General features: G+C 35.6%; 1 protein-coding gene and 1 pseudogene across 2 annotated transcripts in view; one reads left to right on the forward strand and one right to left on the reverse strand.

Annotated features, from left to right (window-relative positions):
• GRM7 (glutamate metabotropic receptor 7) overlaps positions 1-19,951 on the reverse strand; it is an 853,913-nt gene that overhangs the window by 638,672 nt on the left and 195,290 nt on the right. The gene's annotated exons all lie outside the window — the stretch shown is intronic.
• LOC114502231 lies at positions 14,988-15,103 on the forward strand (annotated as a pseudogene).

Consider the following 19,951-nt stretch of genomic DNA (forward strand, 5'->3'; position numbering starts at 1 on the left):
AGTAGAGGTTGCTATTATTATTTTAATAGCTGCGAACAGTGAGGGTCAGCAATGTGAACTACTTTGCTGAAGGACACACAGGTATTAATCACTCCTGAATCCAACCTTGTCTGACTGCAGAATGTACATTTTTTCCCATTATTTTGCCAACTGACCATGTTGTCTTTCATAAGGATTAGCCAATGTTGGCCCACTAGCACAGTGCTTTCATATCAATTCTAATAAAATAATTCTACATTTATATAATAACTTAATTCCCACAACCTTTGAAATAGGTAGGTAATGTATCACTTATACATTGCTGATAAAGAAATTAATATTATAAACTCTAACACTAGAGTCCTTGTATTACATATATAAAACATCTTTCCTAGTAAGCTTTCAGCTCTGAGATCATTTATTAATTCACTGAATCTCTTTCATATCTGTATTTAGGGCTTTAGAACAGAGTATTGACTTATAATAGTGTTTAAAATTTTGGTTCTATGGATCAACTTAAGAAGAAATAAAGATACGGAAAAGTTCACACCTTTCTTTTACCTTGGCTATCTCTCTCAAGTCCCTAGATCCTGAAAGTTTTCTTTTTTTAGTTGCACATAAGATTGCCTTTGTCCTCCCTATCAATTCGAAAAAGGTCATGATATCTATAAATATACTTTTAGTTAGGGTAAAAAATTTCCCGCATGGAAGATAAGCATTCACTTAGCAGAGAGCTGGATACACATCAGATATTATCATTAGTTGCACCCCTAAACTTAGTGAAATTAAGAGAACTGTTTAAGTGAAGGAAGGGAGGGTTCCTCAGAGTTTAATCTTCGAGGAAGTTTATTTCATCTAGCAAACTTAAACCAGCCCTCTCTTGATAAACTAAATATTTTACATATTTAAATAGATCTCTTAATCATAAGAAGAAAAGGCATGCCTATCAATCAGATATGTTGGGATTATTTTTAATGACCCCTAAACATAAGAGTGAAAGTTTTCCAATTTCTTCTATTTACTTGTATTTTGGCCCCCGTAACATCCTCCTGCATTCAGCACCCATTGCCTCATCTAGGAAAGTGTCTGTTTCATGCCCTTATTTACTGCTAGAGGGAAGCTCTGGTATGGAAGGTGAAAAGGCTGGAATCCTGATTAGCCACAAATATAGCAGCATGGGCTCCTTCACCTGACCACAGCCTCCAGCCTGAGAGTGACCTCTATGTGAAACAGTTTCCACTTCTGAGTTCTTGAGTGTGGATCTTTCCTCTCCCTATTTTATCTTCCTCTTGCACAGGTTAACAAGAAAGGGCAAAAATGAGACAACTCTTTATTTCCTTCGGTTCAATGACACATGCTAAGGCCTTGCAGCTTCCTGTTCTCCTAAGTGGATAGATTCCTTGCGAGCTTCGGTTGTGGAAAATAAACAAAGCACCGAATAGGAGAATGATATCAATTTGCCAGCCCCAATAGCTTTATATCAAGTTATCTGCACAGAAGTCACCAGGGTATTGGTTATCTATTACAAACTATTTGAAATAGTTCTCTGGAAATATGTTCACTTCTATATATATATCCCTTGCTTTTGCCTTCCAGAACCCCAGTGTTCTCATGTAACTTTATACTTCAACAAAAATCTTCTGATTGCTCAAATTCAACCTAGCTTGACTGACCTATGGTTAAAAAGAATACTAACCCACAAGGCTTTTTACAACTCTAAGATATACTTATAAACACATATAGATTTATTTACAAACACACAGCCTCACGCGCATAGGTATTTATTCTGATAAAGGGCCACTTGGGATGTTCATTCTAGATAAATTCAATACCCAAGCAGGTGTGAACCACAGGCATTTATTCCATAGAGTCCGGCTGGCTCTGATGAGCATAACTAGGACCAATGCAGAAGGCTGCATCAGCTCAATGTGAAGGCTTGTCTAATAAATAGGATGCTTAGGAAGTAGATTCCCCAGCATTGGAAAAAGTAAGGAAGAATTCTTGCCAACTACATATCAGGAATGTTGAAGAAAGTGTTTGAAGAGGTTGGCCGATATGGTTTGGTAGGCTTTCTTACATTCCTAAGATTCTATGATTGTGTATCTTTTTGGATTTTCCTAAAAAATGAGGTAATCAGTTCCCATTCCCATTTAACATTTAAATAAAGAGTTTAATACCAATGGTGACAGAGCTAAGCTCCATAGTGGCTGAGCTAATACTAAGTTCCAATTTCTTTTGTTTCTCCAAAAATACCATGTATCCCCTTACTACTTTGCCCATCAAAACTAGTACATTCACCATTCAACTGATTGTTAAGAAGAAAACACATGGCTTTTAAGGAAAACCTACTCTATGTTTGTCCTCCCAAGAGACACATGTATTTTTAAAAAGGCATATGGCAGTGTAAACTATACATGCTGATAGATAAAATGTGGATGGCAGTAAGGGAACAGCATCTCTGCCAAAATAATAACCACACAACATTTAAACTGATCTTCTCTTTTCCTTGTGAGCTCTAATTTAATAAATCAAAATATGTTTAACCACTTCAACTATATGCATTATACATGCACACATACATGTGTGTATGTACATGAAACAGATTCTTACATGTAACATTTATTTAGCTAAGGCTGAATATTCAATATATATAAAATACAAATGTACATCATATATACTTTCATAATGGCTATAGATTTATTTATAAATTTATTGCTTTCCCATCTGAGATTCATGAAACAACTTTATTTTACTTTACTCATGCCTTCAACATCAGCCCCTTTGTCTTCACTAGAACATATGTTGTAATATATTTTTCTGAAGCAAATTGTTTCTTCCACATTGTTGAAATATAGGTTTTATTTAATGTGTATATAATACTATTCCTGAAAAGTATATCCCAAGTTGAAACATGGAACTTACATTAAAATGCATCATTCTTTTCTCCATAAGTATATAACCATGATTGCTACAAGATAACTATTCTACACTTTGTAAAGTGAATTTGGAGACATGCCTAGAATGATATGGAGTACTTGTAATTGTGAGGTAATATTTTCAGGAATATATACCAAACCTATCTTAATTGTTCTTTCTAATGTTTCTGAGTTCTTCTTGTATAACCTCTATAAGCATCCAAAATGAGCCTTGATTCAGGCAGTTTCAGGCTATGGTGTATTCTCTAAACTATGTTTTGTTCCTCTAAATAAATAAGTCAAGATAGAGTTTTTTATATTATGAGAGTTTGTAAGAAATCCAATATAAGATACCACCCTCTGTTTTTAAATATTTATTATTAGTGGTTTATTATTGGGTTGGCCAGGAAGTCTGTTTAGTTTTTTTCCATAAAATAAAAGACACATTTTTCATTTTTACCAACAACTTTATTGATTTGGATATTTCGAGTATGTCAGCTATCTCCCACAATTGGCTCCTAGTAGGTAGAGGCCAGAGGTGCTGCTAAACATCTTTCAATGCATCAGACAGCCTCACAGTAAAGAATTACTTGGCCAAAATATCAATAAGACCGAGAAACTTCACAAACCGTTTTTTACATGTTTGATCAGTCACAGCATCTTCTTCAATGCACATTTTTTTGCATTTCAGTTGCATTTTCATCTTTCTTGAAATAATAAAGCATAATGTGTCAAAATGTTATGTTTCTTCCATATTCATTATTAAAATGGTGCTGAAAAATTCACCAATTTTAATTTTTTTAAATGCATGCTGCTATGACAGCTGTCGAAATACAATCGAATGAGATTTATTTATTTATTTATTTAAGATTTTATTTATTTATTTTTAGAGAGGGAAGGGGGAGAGAGAGAGAAACATCAATGTGCGGTTGCTGGGGGTTCTGGCCTGCAACCCATGAATGTACCCTGGCTGGGAATCGAACCTGGGACACTTTGGTTCCCAGCCCACGCTCAATCCATTGAGCTACTCCAGCCAGGGCTTGAGATTTTTTTTTTAATGAAGTTAAAGATAACTAAGCACTACTAGAACCACTACACAGGGAAAAAATGTAAAAAAATTTGGCCAACCCAGTATTATTTGAAAATTTCATCTGATGTTTATAAAACAGCAGAACATTTCCACAGCCCATTGTTTGTGCCAGACCACAGCTTCCAGCTAAAGTACCATGAGTTAACATTCTGACATCTCACTTCTAAAACAAAACACTCCTTCCATAGAGGTTGTTAATATTTCCAACTAAACTTAAAACTGAGCCTTTTCATGTCTAGAGAAGTAGAGAAGACCGTGGAAAAGGTATATAAACATATCCATCACATGAAGCATTTTTACAAACATCACTTCTGAGTCTCACTGCACATCTAATGATAGTTATCAGAGCACCTAGTATCAGGGTGAAGCAATCTGAGCTCAGCTGGATATAAATGGAAGTGCTACAGTGCACAGAACAACACAGTTGAAGAACACATGAGGATAACCAAGAACTATCAACACTCATAAGCACATACCACTAACAATTATTGCACATGTTAGGATCAAATGTTCTTTCTTCAAAGAGACAATTTTAGCACATTTTTGACTCAGGAAGAAACTTTATTCTTACCAACTCAAGCCACATCATTAGAGTTCAAAGTTTGCCATAACAATATTTATCATATGGCTTATTTCATTAATATTGATTATTTAATATATTTAAAATATTTCATTAAGTATTGTATTATTTGGTATTAATTATTAAATATCATACATTTTTATGTCTGATTCATACATTTACATTTTTAAAGTATGGTGACATTTCTATTGGGTTTGAATAACCTTTATGACTTCAAACACCTGAACAAGATCCTTGTTTCTAGTGACTGGGTAGAGACTTCTACACCTAGATGGGAAGTAGAAATTTTGGCTAGCTCTGTGTCTCCTCAGTTAGAGACTTAAAGGGGCCACTGAATTCCTCCAGGGATTTTTAACTTAATAGTTACCACCTGTTATGCCAACTACTCAACTCCTACTAGGGTACTCAGCAAAAATGTAAGTTAAACTGAACAAATTTTTGTTTAATTTCCAGGACACCTAGAGTAATTAGCTCTAAAATGCATTCTAGTTTCCAACACTTTCTTTTCAGTTTGCCACTATTGAAACTGCAACATCAAAATATATTAAAGCCATAATTCAAGAAAGAACTATGCAACTATTCTTCTTTATTATTAGAAAATAATGCCATTACTTTAGATTATTAATTCTATAACAGATCTAAATAAAACCCAGTATCCATTATAAATTCAGACATGGTATTAGTTGAAAAATAACAAACCTTTTTCTTTTAAATAGAAAGAAAATATATTTCAACCAATGGAGAACATGTATAACATGATATATAATTAAAGTATCTGAATTTCATAAACCAAGAAATTATATAACATTAGCCAATATAACTTTGAGCCTGGGCTGTTAAAAACTAAATTGATTGGTGAAAATTAGGACTACTGGATTCTGAAAAGGTCTAGTGTGAAACAGATCTCATAGACGATTAGGATCCTTGATAGATTCTCCATAAAAATGCACTCTAAGAACTTTAAAAGTAACCCAGCCCCTCAGCAAGCTATTAGATTAGATACAGAATACTATTTGAGAATATTAATGCTCGTGACACCTTTGTCTTTCAAAGTAATAATGGAATGATTTTAATTTCTAGGCTCATTAAAATATACTTAGTCATTTAAGAGATTCTATTAGGTGATTTACAGCATATGACAAGTTGAAGGAATTAGTCTTGGGAAAAATTTAAAGATTCACTTTCTTTTTGAGCTAATTTTAAAAATGCTGTCCCAGATAGTTCTAATTTCACTTCTTGAATAAGAAATACAGAATAGTAATACATCAGTCTTCGTATAACAACTTAAACAGATTTATTAACAAGAAATATAAGAACTCCAGACAAAGGTCTAACTGCCTACTCATTAGCCCCGCCAGATGTCTAACAGACACATGAAACAAATATACCCAGAACTAAAGTGATCCCATGTACTAAGTTGATTCCATCAGTTTCTTAGTTCAAAAAAGTCACTATTATTTTTTTCTCACACTTATATCATGTATAATCATCCATCAATCCAACTAGCTCTAGCTCCAGCACATATCAGGAATCTGACTACTTCTTACTGCTTTCAAAACTATTAGTGTCCAAGAGTGGCAGTTCTCAAAGATTGGTGAGCATCAGTGTATCCTGGAGTTACAACAGATTTCAGGGCCCCATCTACTCTAGAGACTCTAATTTAGAGATTTTGCAGGGGGATTTAGGGTAGGGGGTGGGTGATTAAGATTGATTTTGTTCTGAGAACCACCCTTGAGAATGACCATCCCATACTAAGTCTTTATGACATCTCACCTAAATTTCATAGGCTCTTCTCTGGTTTTCCTTTTCAGCCCTGTTCCCCTGAGGTTTTCCTCAAGAAAGTAGCCCTGATGATCTGTTTTAAATGTAAGTTAAATTAGGTTTCTCCTCTGCTTAAAATCCACCCCTAGTTTCTATCACACACAGAAAGGAATATCTAGAATATCTATAATGACCTGAAGACCTTACAGCATTGACATACCCTCCTACCTCCCTAAAAATCATTCATTTTTCTTCAGCTGTGCTGGAGGATATCCCACAGACATCCAAATACACACCCACTTCAATGCCACTTGTTTTGCTGGTGGTTGTGCCTACAACTGTCACCCTCCACATTTTGGCATGACATAGTCCTTTGGCATGGTCAAATGGAACCTTATCAGAACAGCCTTTGTTTTTTCTCTAAGCACTCACAGAGAATATATTTGAAATTTAGTAAATGTATTTATTGTTGCCTCCCATGAAAACATAACTAATTGCAGAGTAGAGGCATAGCCCATTTTGTACACAGCTAGATTCTCAGCACCTGAAATAGTATCTTGTATAAAGTGACTGCTTACACATTATTTGATCAATAAATGAAAAAATAAATGAGTGTAGTCCTAAAAAGGGAGTGATACATTTACACAATGGAATACTACACAGCAGAAAGAAAAAAGGAGCTCCAACCCTTTGTGACAACATAGATGGAACTGGAGACCACTATGCTAAGTGAAGTAAGTCAGGCAGTAAAACACAAATACCATATGATCTCACCTATTAGTGGAACCTAATCAACAAAACAAATGAACAAGCAAAATATAGCCAGGGACACTGAAATCGACAACAAACTGACAGTAACCAGAGGGGAGAGGAGAGGGAAATAACATGGGAAAGAAGGGAAAGGAATATAAATGAACATGTATGAAGGACCCATGGACAGAGCCAAGAGGGGGTGGGATGGAGGGTGGGAGGTGGGCATGGGTAGGGTGGGGGAAAGTAGTGGTGGAAAAATGGAGACAACTGTATTTGAACATCAATTTAAAAAGTAAAAAGAAAAAAGAAGTGATGAATTAACATAAGATCATTTACTATACTTCTATAGCAGTAAGTGTTGTAAATAGCAGTACATATAGTAAGTGTTGTAGACACTTACTACATGGCATCATTTGTACCCTTACAAGGACTCTACTGAAGCTGGTTTTGTTTGCAGTACTAAGATGACAGGAGGAGCACTTAGAGAAGATACATAATTTCATAAAATAATACAGGTATGAATGAATGCCTAGGCATCCAGGTCAATTCTTCATGATTCTGTAGCTTAGCGTATGATTGCTCCATTGATGTAGATTAACTCATTTGCAAAATGTTTGAGTTCCAATTATAAGTCAGTGCTTATAGAGATATAGGTCACATAAGGACAATTAAAAAGTAAGAAAAAAACTTCCATTTATAGTTTGGTATAGGGGAAAGAATATATTTTAAGGTCTAATTTCAAGATGAAATAAAGCTAAAGCAGAATGTTATAGTCATAGGAGAATACAGTATATAATGAATAATATCACATTATATTCAGGAATTTAGGTTGGACTTGTTACATGTCAGTGGCCTATGAATCAACTGAGAAAAGATGCCAAGTAAGTAATACTGCCTATCAGTGTGAAGCTCGGAATGAAAATCTGACTGAAAGGTCTACATGCTGGACTTGTTATGGGATAGTCAGTCAATGACCTCACAACTATGAATGACATTTCTAAAGCAAAGAGAACACAGAAAGGAAGCAGATGACCAAACGTGACAAAGCAAAACTCTGGTATTTCAGAGTCCAAAGGAAAAATGTTTTGTGAAGAGAAAAATATTTAACAGTATCAAAAAAGCTGGGATTTAATATGGTTAGGCTTCAAAAAATGTATTTTGACCTTGAAAGTACCAAAGTGGTAGGTGACCACATTTTTATTGGACCTTTGTGGAGAAAAAGGGAGTTTGGAAAAGTTTGTGGAGTAAATGAGAGGGGAAGAAATAGGCAACTCTAAAAAAATATGATCAAGGAACAACTTAGAGATATTGTTGAGCAACTCTTTTTAAAAGTTTAGGTATAATAGGTAGAAAGAATCAGGTAGCTGTGTTAAGGAAACCCATTAACTCTGTTTCACATAAATGCCATTCATTAAATGAACTCAGGCATCAGACTTTCCAGCTATAGGAACACATGAGTAAACATTTTTTGAGCACTTGTTCCATATCAGAAATTATTCAAGGTTCTCTCATGCACACGGCCACCTGGGATTTTCACAGCACTCCAATGTGGGCCTATTTATCAAAACCATTAAAGAACATATGTGTGATTTACTTTTTTTGGGGGGGGGGGAATTACTTTCCAGAGCCTTTCTTCAATGTGTACCTCCCAAGTTCTGTTCTACCAACCCCTGAAAACTGCCCTACAATCACAGAGTGATTTATCTAAATCTAGATCTCTACACTAGTCAAACCCTCCTGCCCCCTCACTAGTCAAACCCTCCTGCCCCCTCCTGCCCCCTCCAAGGAGAACTACCATCTCCTTGGTACTTTTACTCAAACACTGACTCAAACCTCTTAAGTATAATGTTTCATCACTCCACTCTGATTAAATATATTCCTGAGTCAACTTGAATTATTTCTTTCAAAGGAAAAATTGTGAGCTCTGTCAAACTCACCAGTCATTTGGACAATTCTCCAGTTTTGCTTCTAACAGTCAATGCTGCCTGCTTAAAAGGTTGAAGTAAGATATTTCTATTTTAATGCTATGTTGGATTTATATAGCACCATTCTTTCAAAGAACATGGTGACCTTCATCATCAGTCTTCACAATATCTGTAGAAGAACAGGCATTATTCTCATTTAATATCTGACCGAAAAGACGCAGAGGGTGAAGTGAATCTGTTAGAAGATGTTCCCTTGATTAGCAGTGACTTAACAATGTCACAGTCTTTACAGGGGTGCACATACAGTCTTTACAGGATGTGCACCCCTGAGAGAAAAAAGAGGTATTCAAGCCATAGCCTGGATCATTGCTTTATTATAAACTAGGTTAAATTGATATAGAAAACATAATTTACTTTATTACTACTATATACCATATAACAAATATTAAAAAATGCAACATTTGTGTTTACTTAAATTGCAAGTAACTAAAAATAATAATTTTGGTTTAAGTATTTTTAAAAAGTTTCTCAAACATAATATCTCAATACCCTTATCACTTCAAAGATAGAAGTTATTATTATTATTATTATTATTCCATTCTGATAATATCTATTAACTCTAATTACTGCAGCTAAGCAATAGAACAAAAAAAGCCATAATTTTGAAAGGATTAAAAAATGTCAACAGAGCATAAGCCTATATTTCTCCCACTATTTGATTTCATAAAAAACACTAATTTACTATTGAGAGTACAACTATGAATTACTGGTTAAACTGTCTGCAATGACCCTAGCATAATGTATGACTGAATCCCATTCATCATTCAAGGGCAATGTCATACAGCACCTTCCTTAACCCCACTAGACCCTGAGCTCTCTGAGAATTCCTAACACAGGTATTGGTGAGCAAAAATTGAGAGAATGATTATTTAGTCCTAACATTATGGTAAGTACTTTAATAGTATCATCTCAATTAACCACACAACTGAACAATCCCTATGCAGAAGACACTATCACCACTACTATTATCTACCACATTGCCTCCCCAACTATAATTTCCCAAAGTAAAGTACCTTGAGGAGCCTGTTAAAATGCAGATTCCAAATCTATAGATTGGGCAAGGACTGAGATTCTGCATTTCTAACTAGATCCCAGGTAATGCCTACTAGGATCTCACTGAGCAAACCAAGGCTCAGAGAGTTTACACACCTGGCTCATTACTACATACCTGGTACTGATATAACAGAATTCATCTCCAGATATGATTTCCAAGGCTGCACTTTTTTTTAAAGATTTTACTTATCAGAGGGTAAAGGAGAGAGAAAGAGAGGGAGAGAAACGTCAGCATGAGAGACATTGACTGGTTGCTTCTCAAACACCCCCAACTGGGGACCTGGCCCACAACCCAGGCATGTGCCCTGACAGAGAATCAAACCAGTAATCCTTTGGATCGCAGCACAGTGCTCAATCCACAGATTCACACCAGCCAGGGCTCAAGGCTACAGCCTTAATCAGGGTTCAGCAAGCTACAGCCACAAGTGGTACTTAGAAATAGCCAGCCCCAGCTGTTTAAGTGTATTGCCTGTGGCTGTATTCGTTCATGCTGCCTTGGCAGAGGTGAGTTGGTTATGACCAAAACAACATGGCCTGCAAAGTCAATTATATTTACTACAATCATATTTACACTTTCAGAAAAAGTCTGCTGATTTCTGCTGTTAATCACCACAATATATTATCATATTAACTTGATTGTTTTTAATTTCCAGAGCCGGGTGTATAGAGTCCTGTGAAACAAATGCTTAGAATCCACTTCACTTGAAATAATAGCTCCCATCAATAAGTCCATATAATTTTATCTGTAATTTTTGTGATATGCAATTTTTTTACTTTATGATATATTTACTTAAAATTTGTATGATCTCACCTTTGAATACTGATTCTCACAGTGGAGAACACTTGCCTAAGGGTATTCCAGAGGCTCATCAGGGTACAAGAGGAAAATAATGGAACTTCTATTTGTCTTTATTTTGTCTATTCTGCTTTAACTTGTATATATGTTTTAGGGTTATTCCTAATGTGTATTGCAGTGACCTTCTCAATAAAGCCTGAACAAGTGACCAATATTTGTGCTCTCACTGTGCCTAACAGAGTGCCTTGTGCATAGCAGGCACACAGGTAATCTTTACAAAATAACAGTTTAGTTAGCATTTTTTCTTCCTTTTTCCATTTTAAAGTCACTATAGATATGATTATTTTCACTAGGGTTTCAGAGTTTGGGATGAAGGGATATAGCCAGAAAAAGTCATTTTGAAGCATAAACAGGAGAATTCTATCTTCCAGGCATGTGGCACAGAGGAATGCTGAATAGGTTGACATTTGGAAAAGAATATTCTATTAAAGACCCTTTCTGGAGTAGTCTATGAAAGATATGTGGCAATTCAGGTCATAAAAGCAGAGAATTTTAAAGAGAAAAAGGAGATCAAGAGGCAACTGAGAAGGGTAGAAAACAGGCCTCAAAGGCACAGAAGCTACAGAGAAGGCAGGTCTCAAAGACCTATCTGCACATCAGGCTGAAATCCCAGAAGGCAGCAGTGAATGCTGCCTCCTAGCAGCTCAGAATCCTCCCCTGAGTGCCTTTGGTGGGGTTATGGGCTTTGAGCTCCAGGACCTTTCCTTAAACAGCTGTAACTCTCTGAGTGCCTGAGTCATCATTTTAAAGCAACAATTTTCACTGTAAACTACTGCAGAAGATTGATCTGAATCCATCCAGACTCCAATTTACAATTTTTTTTATAAATCCCTGACATGGACTTTTATAAATCTCATTTGCCTCTCCTCTAGTATCAAAATACAAAAACAGGCTGGAGATGCTGCTTTAAAAAAAAAGGGAAGGGGGTTTCTGCTTCAGTACTCTTAAATGTTCACTGGAGTAAGATGCAATAAAAATGCTGTTTAGCAATTCTTGACGTTCTGTCTCATGGTAACCTGTTTAACTAAGTTTGACCGAAAATTTACCACATGCTAAACACAGTGCTAGATGCTGCTAATAGGCTCCTGCTTTTAAATCTGGCAACAATCTTACTGGGTATATATTCAACCCATTGAAAGGATACTAGAAATGAATAGAAATGAGGATGTCTTTATTCTACATTGGTGGCTCTCTATATAATAAAATACCAGTTCTTTTTAAATATTCCAATCTGTTATTACTTATAGAACACACTAAAAATAAATTCCTATAAATATGTCATTTAAAAAGTGTAAAATACTGCCCTGGCTGGCATAGCTCAGTAGATTGAGCGTGGGCTGCGAACCAAAGCATCGCAGGTTCAATTCCCAGTCAGGGCACATGCCTGGGTTGCAGGCCAGCCCTCAGCAACCGCACATTGATGTTTCTCTCTCTCTGTCTTTCTCCCTCCCTTCCCTCTCTAAAAATAAATAAATAAAATCTTTTAAAAAGTGTAAAATACAAGATTAATTTTTTTATTACATTCAACAGACATAAAACTACTGTCCAATTATCATGACAGTTCAGAAGTGCTGACTCTTAAGGTTTGTATTTATATTGCTGCATAACGGTAACCAACAAAGCTGGCAGAAACCACACTTTGAGTAGTGTGCTTGCTACATCACACAGATCCAAAAGCATTTTACACACCACAGCTCACAGAGAATGTTTCCATTCTGAACTCCTATCGGTAACCTCTCTGAGTCTTATGATTTAGGAAAAATGAAATTAACCGCAGGCTGATGCTTGTAGGATTTACTGGATCTGAATGTGAGCTCTATCATTCACCACTATTGCAAATTTAGGCATGTTTCAACCTTTAAGCCTCATTTTCCTTTGGCTACACAAATGGAAAACAACCCTATAGTGCTATTTTGAGGACTGAATAACTCAATGCATGTAAAATTATTGGAATATATTTGAGTACATAAGGAACACTGAGATATGTGTTGTTGCTACCCTTAATTATAAATATAACAACAATATCTTTATCCTCATCCTTCTCCTCCTGCCATTCCTATTGCCTGAAAGGATTACAGTGCCATTTTACATGTCAATGCTCTCTAGTGATCTCTCTTTAACACCCATAATTTGTATTCTTATTTATATATTTTTGTGATTTAAAACAATTCTGACTATAAAAGAATATTCATGGGATGTTCAATCTCAACAGCATCTCCTTTCTACCTCCCTCAGGGCAATTAGATGGCTCTTGTCTAAGACAATACATTATCTATTCCTCCAGTCCCTTGTAAAGGCAAGGCAACCACAACTGCATCATCTTTCCCTTAATCACAAGTACCTAACATATCCTAAACCTAGTTAGAACTCAAACAATATACATTGAAGTAAATTCTACTAATCAGTCAAACCTGGAAATTTTAGTATAACACACAATGGACTAACATGTAAATATGATAGAACTTAAAATAGGAACAAGTGGTTTTTATGTGAGATGAACATAACCTGGTTTCTTTTACTCCAATCAAATATTTCTTGAAATTTGACCTGGTAATCAAGTATTAGGGGAAGATTACAATTGCTTTCTCCTTCAAATAGAAAAGACATAGTACTGTCTTGAAACAAGGAGATTAATCAGACATTTTTTATGAATTCCTTCCAGTTCCAAGGATTTAATAAAGTATGTGAATAATTAGTTTCAGACTATATGACCATTAGCAAATCCGCATTTAACAAGGCAACAGGCATGGCCAAAAGCAAAATTATTTTGAGATATCAGAGGTAAAGTATTTAAAGTGTTTTTTAATATATCTTGGATCCACTCAACTATTTATTCAACTATTTTATCATCATATCTATCTGAAGGGATCTTTACTACTTCGGTCATGTATATTTTTATAATTGTAATTAAAATTTTAAAAAAGTGTAACATGGAAACAAAGAAACATAAAATAAAAAGATTCTCTGTAGTTCCTGGTATCATATGAAAATATGTCTCATTAACTACCTTAAAGAAATAATTAATAAAAGGGCCATCAATTTCCATTTTGAACCCTAGATCCTTCTTACAGGCCCTCTACAAAAGTGGTATGACAGCATGCACACTGAGCAATATTTAATGACATGATCTAAATGTAGTCAGCTATGATGACATGAGTCTATGGAACAGCAGTCCCTCAAACAAAGAAACATATTTCAAAACCCTCAGAGTATCAATATCCTTCCACAGAGTTTCTAAACACATAGAGTTGGGGAGCATTTTATAACTTTAGTAACTGGAGGTAAGGACGTTACATATGACATAAGCTGGCAGATAAATGGACATAAAGGCAGTAACTTACCAAAAACATGTTAGGTTTCATGGGCTCACAGAATCCCATCCATGAAAGATGTCCTTTCCAGCTCCATTGTGAGAGTTTGGGACAGCTAATGGGGCCCAAGGGAAAGGGTGCTATGCATACACCACACCCAGTCACACCAGTGCTACTGTTACTGCCATACAGGAACCTCTCCTTGACAGAAACTGAGCATCTTACTGTTGCCTGCAGTAATCCAGCACTAGTAGGGGAAGCAGATCCTAAGACATAATGTGACTATATCCATAGAAGGGGAAAACAGACTTCTTCCTTTATATGCAGTCGTCATGGTAGCAACAGGACTGAATTTAACATTTTACTCTAGCATCTTTTTTGTTTATTTTGTTGTATTTTGGTACACAGACCAAGATTAAGAATCAGTGCAATTCTTAATCTTGCAGTCGTGTTAACCTGTAGTAATGCTGCTACAGGTTAACACGACTGAATGGAATTCATTCCCATAGGATTTTGACACTAACTTCACAAATCAGCTTATTGTAGAGGAATATTCTTTAGTCACTGACTGATACCAAAAATGATAAAATAATTTTCAAGAGAGTAAATTTGATATGACTTTGAATCAATAAATATTTTACATACTTATTGCAAAAGCCCTGGCTTCACTGAATTATTTTTCTTGTTTTACTATTCCTTTTGTGATCACTTCTCGGCCTTTTGGCTAAGATCAAGTGTACTATTCCTTTCATGATATATCTCTCTATCCTTGGTAGGGAGAGATGGTTGTTAATATACTTATTGGACAATGATATTTACTCCAGTGCAAAGATGGTAAGTCATTAGAGCATCTCCATAATTAAGGGGAGAACACGAAGGAAGCTGAGTGAGAATTTTTGTTTAAAAAGTACAGGAAAATGTTTCCTCACCTCTAGAATGGTTAGAGTATGTTTTTTTTTAACTGAACAAATTTGACTTATAACATTGTATAAGTCACAACATATGCCATTTTAAGTAACAACATGTTACTTTGATACATTTATATATTATAATACAATGGCCAATGTAGCAATATTTATCATGTTACATACCTAGAGTACGATATTATCTATATTCATTATACTGTGTATTAGGTCTCTATGGCTTATTTACCACTTGCTACAAGTTTGTATCCTTAAACAAGATCACTCCTATTCTTTCCCTCTTTTTTACATAAATATAAGAAATAATTCTAACGGCCAAAGCAATCCTAAGAAAAAAGAACAAATTCAGAGGCATCATACTTTCAGATTTCAAACTGTGCTACAATGTCATATTAATACAAACAGTATGGTACTGGCACAAAAAATAGACATATCAACCAATGAAACAGAATATAGAGCCTGGAATTAAACCCCAGCATACATGATCGACTAATATTGGACAAGGGAGCCAAGAATATCCCATGGGAAAAGAATAGTCTCTTCAACAAATGGTGCTGGAAAAACTGGAGAAACACATGCAGAATAATAAAATTGGACCCCTATCTTACACCACTCACAAAAATTAACTTGAAATGGATCAAAGCCTTAAACATAAAACCTGAAATCCTAAAACTACTAGAAGAAAACATAGGAAAGAAGCTCATCAATATTGGCCTTGTCAACAAAAATTTTGAGCATGATGACAAAAGCATAAATAACAAAAGAAAAATATTGATGAATGGGACTATATCACACTCAAAACCTTCTGCACAACAAAAGAAATAACAAAATAAAAAGACAACCTACAGAATGGGAGGAAATTTACAGAAACCATATATTAAATAAGAGGGTGATATTTAAAAGATATAAAAACTCAGTCAATTCAATAACAAAAAAACAAACACACAATATGATTTCAAAATGGACAGAAGGACTAAAAACAGACATTTCTCCAAAGAAGACATCAAAATGACCAACAGACACATGAAAAGATTCTCAGTACCACTAATTGTCAGGAAAATGCAAGTCAAAACCACAATGAGGTATCGCCTCACACCTGTTATAATCAAGAAGACAAGAAACAACAGATGGTGGTGAGAAATATGTTCTTTCTTAATAGCAGAGATAGTGAGTACCTAATCAACAAAACAAACAAGCAAGCAAAGTATAACCAGAGACATTGAAATGAAGAACAAACTGACAATAACCAGAGAGGAGAGGGGAGAAGGGTAATGGAGGGCAACTGGAGAAGGGTCATCATCAACATGTATAAAGGATGCATGGACAAAGCCAAAAGGGGGTAGGATCGAGGGTGGGAGGTGGGGATGGGTGGGGTAGGGAGGAGTGGTAGGGGAAAATGGAGATAACTGTACTTGAACAACAACAATAAAAATAAATAAAAATAACAGAGATAGAACCTGCAAGTTTTTTTTCCAGATGAAACTAGTTAGATCTCTCTTAGATGTTCCTTGAGAGGGGTTAAAAGTTATTCTAAGCCCTGGCTGGCATAGGTCAGTGGATTGAGTGCGGGCTGCAAACCAAAGCATCACAGGTTCAAATTCCAGTCAGGGTATATGCCTGGGTTGCAGGCCACGGCCCCCAGCAACTGCACATTGATGTTTCTCTCTCTCTCTCTCTCTTTCTCCCTCCCTTCCCTCTCTGGAAATAGATAAATACAACCTTAAAAAACAAAAAACACAAAACAAAACAAAGCAAAAGTTATTCTAAGAGTGCCTACAAATGCCACTTAATTTCACTCCCATCAGCTTTTATTTTAGGTTCTTACTAAGGCTCAAATGCTTTACTCCAATCTGGAAAGCATCCTAAAAACAAATACCCATACAGACAGAAATTGCTCTAGGTAAGAAAGAAGAAAGCCACCAACCCCTGCTAAGCTTGATTCTAGAAGGACACTCTAATCGAGGTTTGTTCACAACAGGATGGGGGCTGAGTTTTTCTTTTTCTTTTTTTTAAAGAACATACTGTGACTATTTTCTTTTATGGAAAATGAACATTCTGTCTCACTAAAGGGTCTAAAATGGAAAACCCTCAGCAGTCTTGAAGCAGGAAGTAAGTCCTGGACAACAATTTAAAAAAGAGAATTAAAGGGAAAAAAAGAATAGTCATTTTAGACAAGTTGAATGAGTCGACCATTCACGAGGTGGGTGTTCTAGGCTTCTATCTGATGTACCAAGTTTTTATTAGCAGTGCCTGTATTTCTCAGTGCTTCCACCTCTCAATCATTTCAACTTGTACTCTTATAATACAAAATGAAATTATGAGAAACTGACTGTACTAAGACATTCAAAAGCTCTCTCAAGGTACAAATTACTGTGGGAAAAGAGAAAGGACAGAGAGAGAAATCAGCTTGATGTCCATTTTCACATTTTAAAAGAAATTTTATGTGACTATTTCCATCAAACCAAAGGAACAGATCCTACATGGAAAACAGTGTAAGCACTTACACTGGAATAGTATGTATAAACTACAGTGTATTTTCTGTACCTTAACTATTATATTAAACTAAATTTATTAACAGAAAATTACTTCTAGTTTTAGTATTCATTTGGAATTAATACAAATCTTCATTCAATAAGGAGAAAGGTTTTAAGCATTTAGAGCATGGATTTGGATAGCATATGGTCCAAAGCAGGTTATTTTTCTTTTTCCTCAGCTACCTGGAGAATTGTAAACACCATAGTATTAAAAAACTTTATTTTTGATAATTAGCCACTTCATAAATCACTTATTGACTAGCTATTCTTTTCCAGGTGTTGGGTTGCACATCAAGGCTATAAAACCTTTGAGGTATGAGGAGATAGTCTCTTCCTCTCCACACCACCCATTTCCTTAAAGGAGACAACTCATTTTCCCAAAGGAAAACACTGTGGTTAATGCTGTTCCACCCTCAGTATGTATTCCTCTTCCTTCTCTGTGGAAAAGCGAATCATTTCTTCGTGAGTGCAAAGTACTTGGAATCCACTGGATTATGTCGCCTGTAGGGCAAAATCAGTTTCACCTGCTTATTCATTAGGCTTCTGGTCCAACAAGGCCACCAACTAAATATTCACCAACAAGGAACAACAGCTTCTGGGTTCAAATTCTTGACAGAAGAAAACATAATCAATATGAATGGATCTAATAAATTAAGATGGTCTCTGATTCAGTGATCCTTGTATATCAAGCCTTAATTAGGTCTTAATGGCCCTTGGATTAGTGATGTGTCACTGTCTAGAACAATTAACCTCAACTGGAGAGGGCTGGGCTGAAAGATCTATAGTGATGTGTCAGGGACTATGTTTAAGACAGGGCACGGGGGACAAAAAGACGGTCAGCTGAGCCAACATTTTGCGTGTGCTACTTTGTGAAGAGCAATGGGAAACAAATGTTTCTAAGTGCACTGTCTCAGTGTGTTTTCTGGCATCTATCATGGCTCCCTGAAATACCAGTAGGAATCAGATGTTCCCTTGGACCAGCATTAATTGTTTCAATTATAATTTTCACTATTGTTCTTCTAGGGCCATTGTTGTACATAAACTATTCCTTTCAAGGAGCTACTCCTGTAGGAAGAAGCACAGATCAAATACATACTTTGTGAAATTATCCAAATTTGTAAGTTTGTCGATGGAAGTCATCTAATATAGATATAGACTGTCATAGGTTTTACATAAATTAGCAATTTAATTGAATTTAATGTGAGAAGACAGTATTGGACAAGTATGTCAGAAGTCAACTTTTTACTTGGAATTCTCTATTTCTCATTATCATTATCTAATAATCCCATGGATTGATCCATTATGTGGGTCATTTCTGCAAAACGCAAACACTCTGGATTGATTGGTGCAATAAAAGGCACTGCATTACAGAAACCACACTTACATTTCTTTGTATGTATTCTAAAACTTAGCTTAATGTTGTATGTATACTAGGTATTATATTTCTTACTTTATTTTGATTCTCTCTTCTTTTTTTTATTGTTGTTCAATTATAGTTGTCCCCATTTTCCCCCATTAGTCTCCCCTGCCCTACCCACTGCCCACCTCCCACATTCAATCCTCCCTCCCATTGTCTTTGTCCATGGATCCTTTATACATGTTCCTTGACTTGACCCTTCCCCTAAATTAAACTCACCTTTTTTCTTTGACTCTTCATTTCTTTCTTCATTTGTAGATGAGTGCTCTAAAATTCAGTTTTACCCTACTCTCTGCCTAAAATGGCATAGTATGTCCTTCATGTCCATTGAACAGATGTAAACTTCTCAATATAGTGTTTTCTCCTGTCCATTCACTACTCATGTCCTGGTTCTCATGCCTTTCCTCCCTCATCTTCCAAGATCCTTGTTTTCTAAATAATTCAAGGTGCTTGATTCTTACCCCATTAATTTCACTAAGTGTTCCTCTACCATTATCCCTCATGGAAGAAATTTTTAACATGCTGAATAGATAACAATGGGGAAAATCTGCTGCTTTGTATTTATAAAGTCTGAGTTAAAATCCTAGTTCTTACACTTACTCTTAGTTTAATAGGAAAGTTACTTAACTTCCCTGAGTTTCAGCTGCCTTGCTTTGAAACTCAATGATAAATACTATTTTGCTGGGTATTTTTGTTTGGGTGAGAGAAGTACTAAGTGAGGATATTTATGCAAAGTGCTCAATAAAGTAGCCTCTGTTCCTGTCTTTTCCTGACAGGCATTGTTTACACCATCT

The sequence above is a fragment of the Phyllostomus discolor genome, chromosome 7, assembly GCF_004126475.2.
Source record: "Phyllostomus discolor isolate MPI-MPIP mPhyDis1 chromosome 7, mPhyDis1.pri.v3, whole genome shotgun sequence".
Taxonomy (NCBI): Eukaryota; Metazoa; Chordata; class Mammalia; order Chiroptera; family Phyllostomidae; genus Phyllostomus; species Phyllostomus discolor.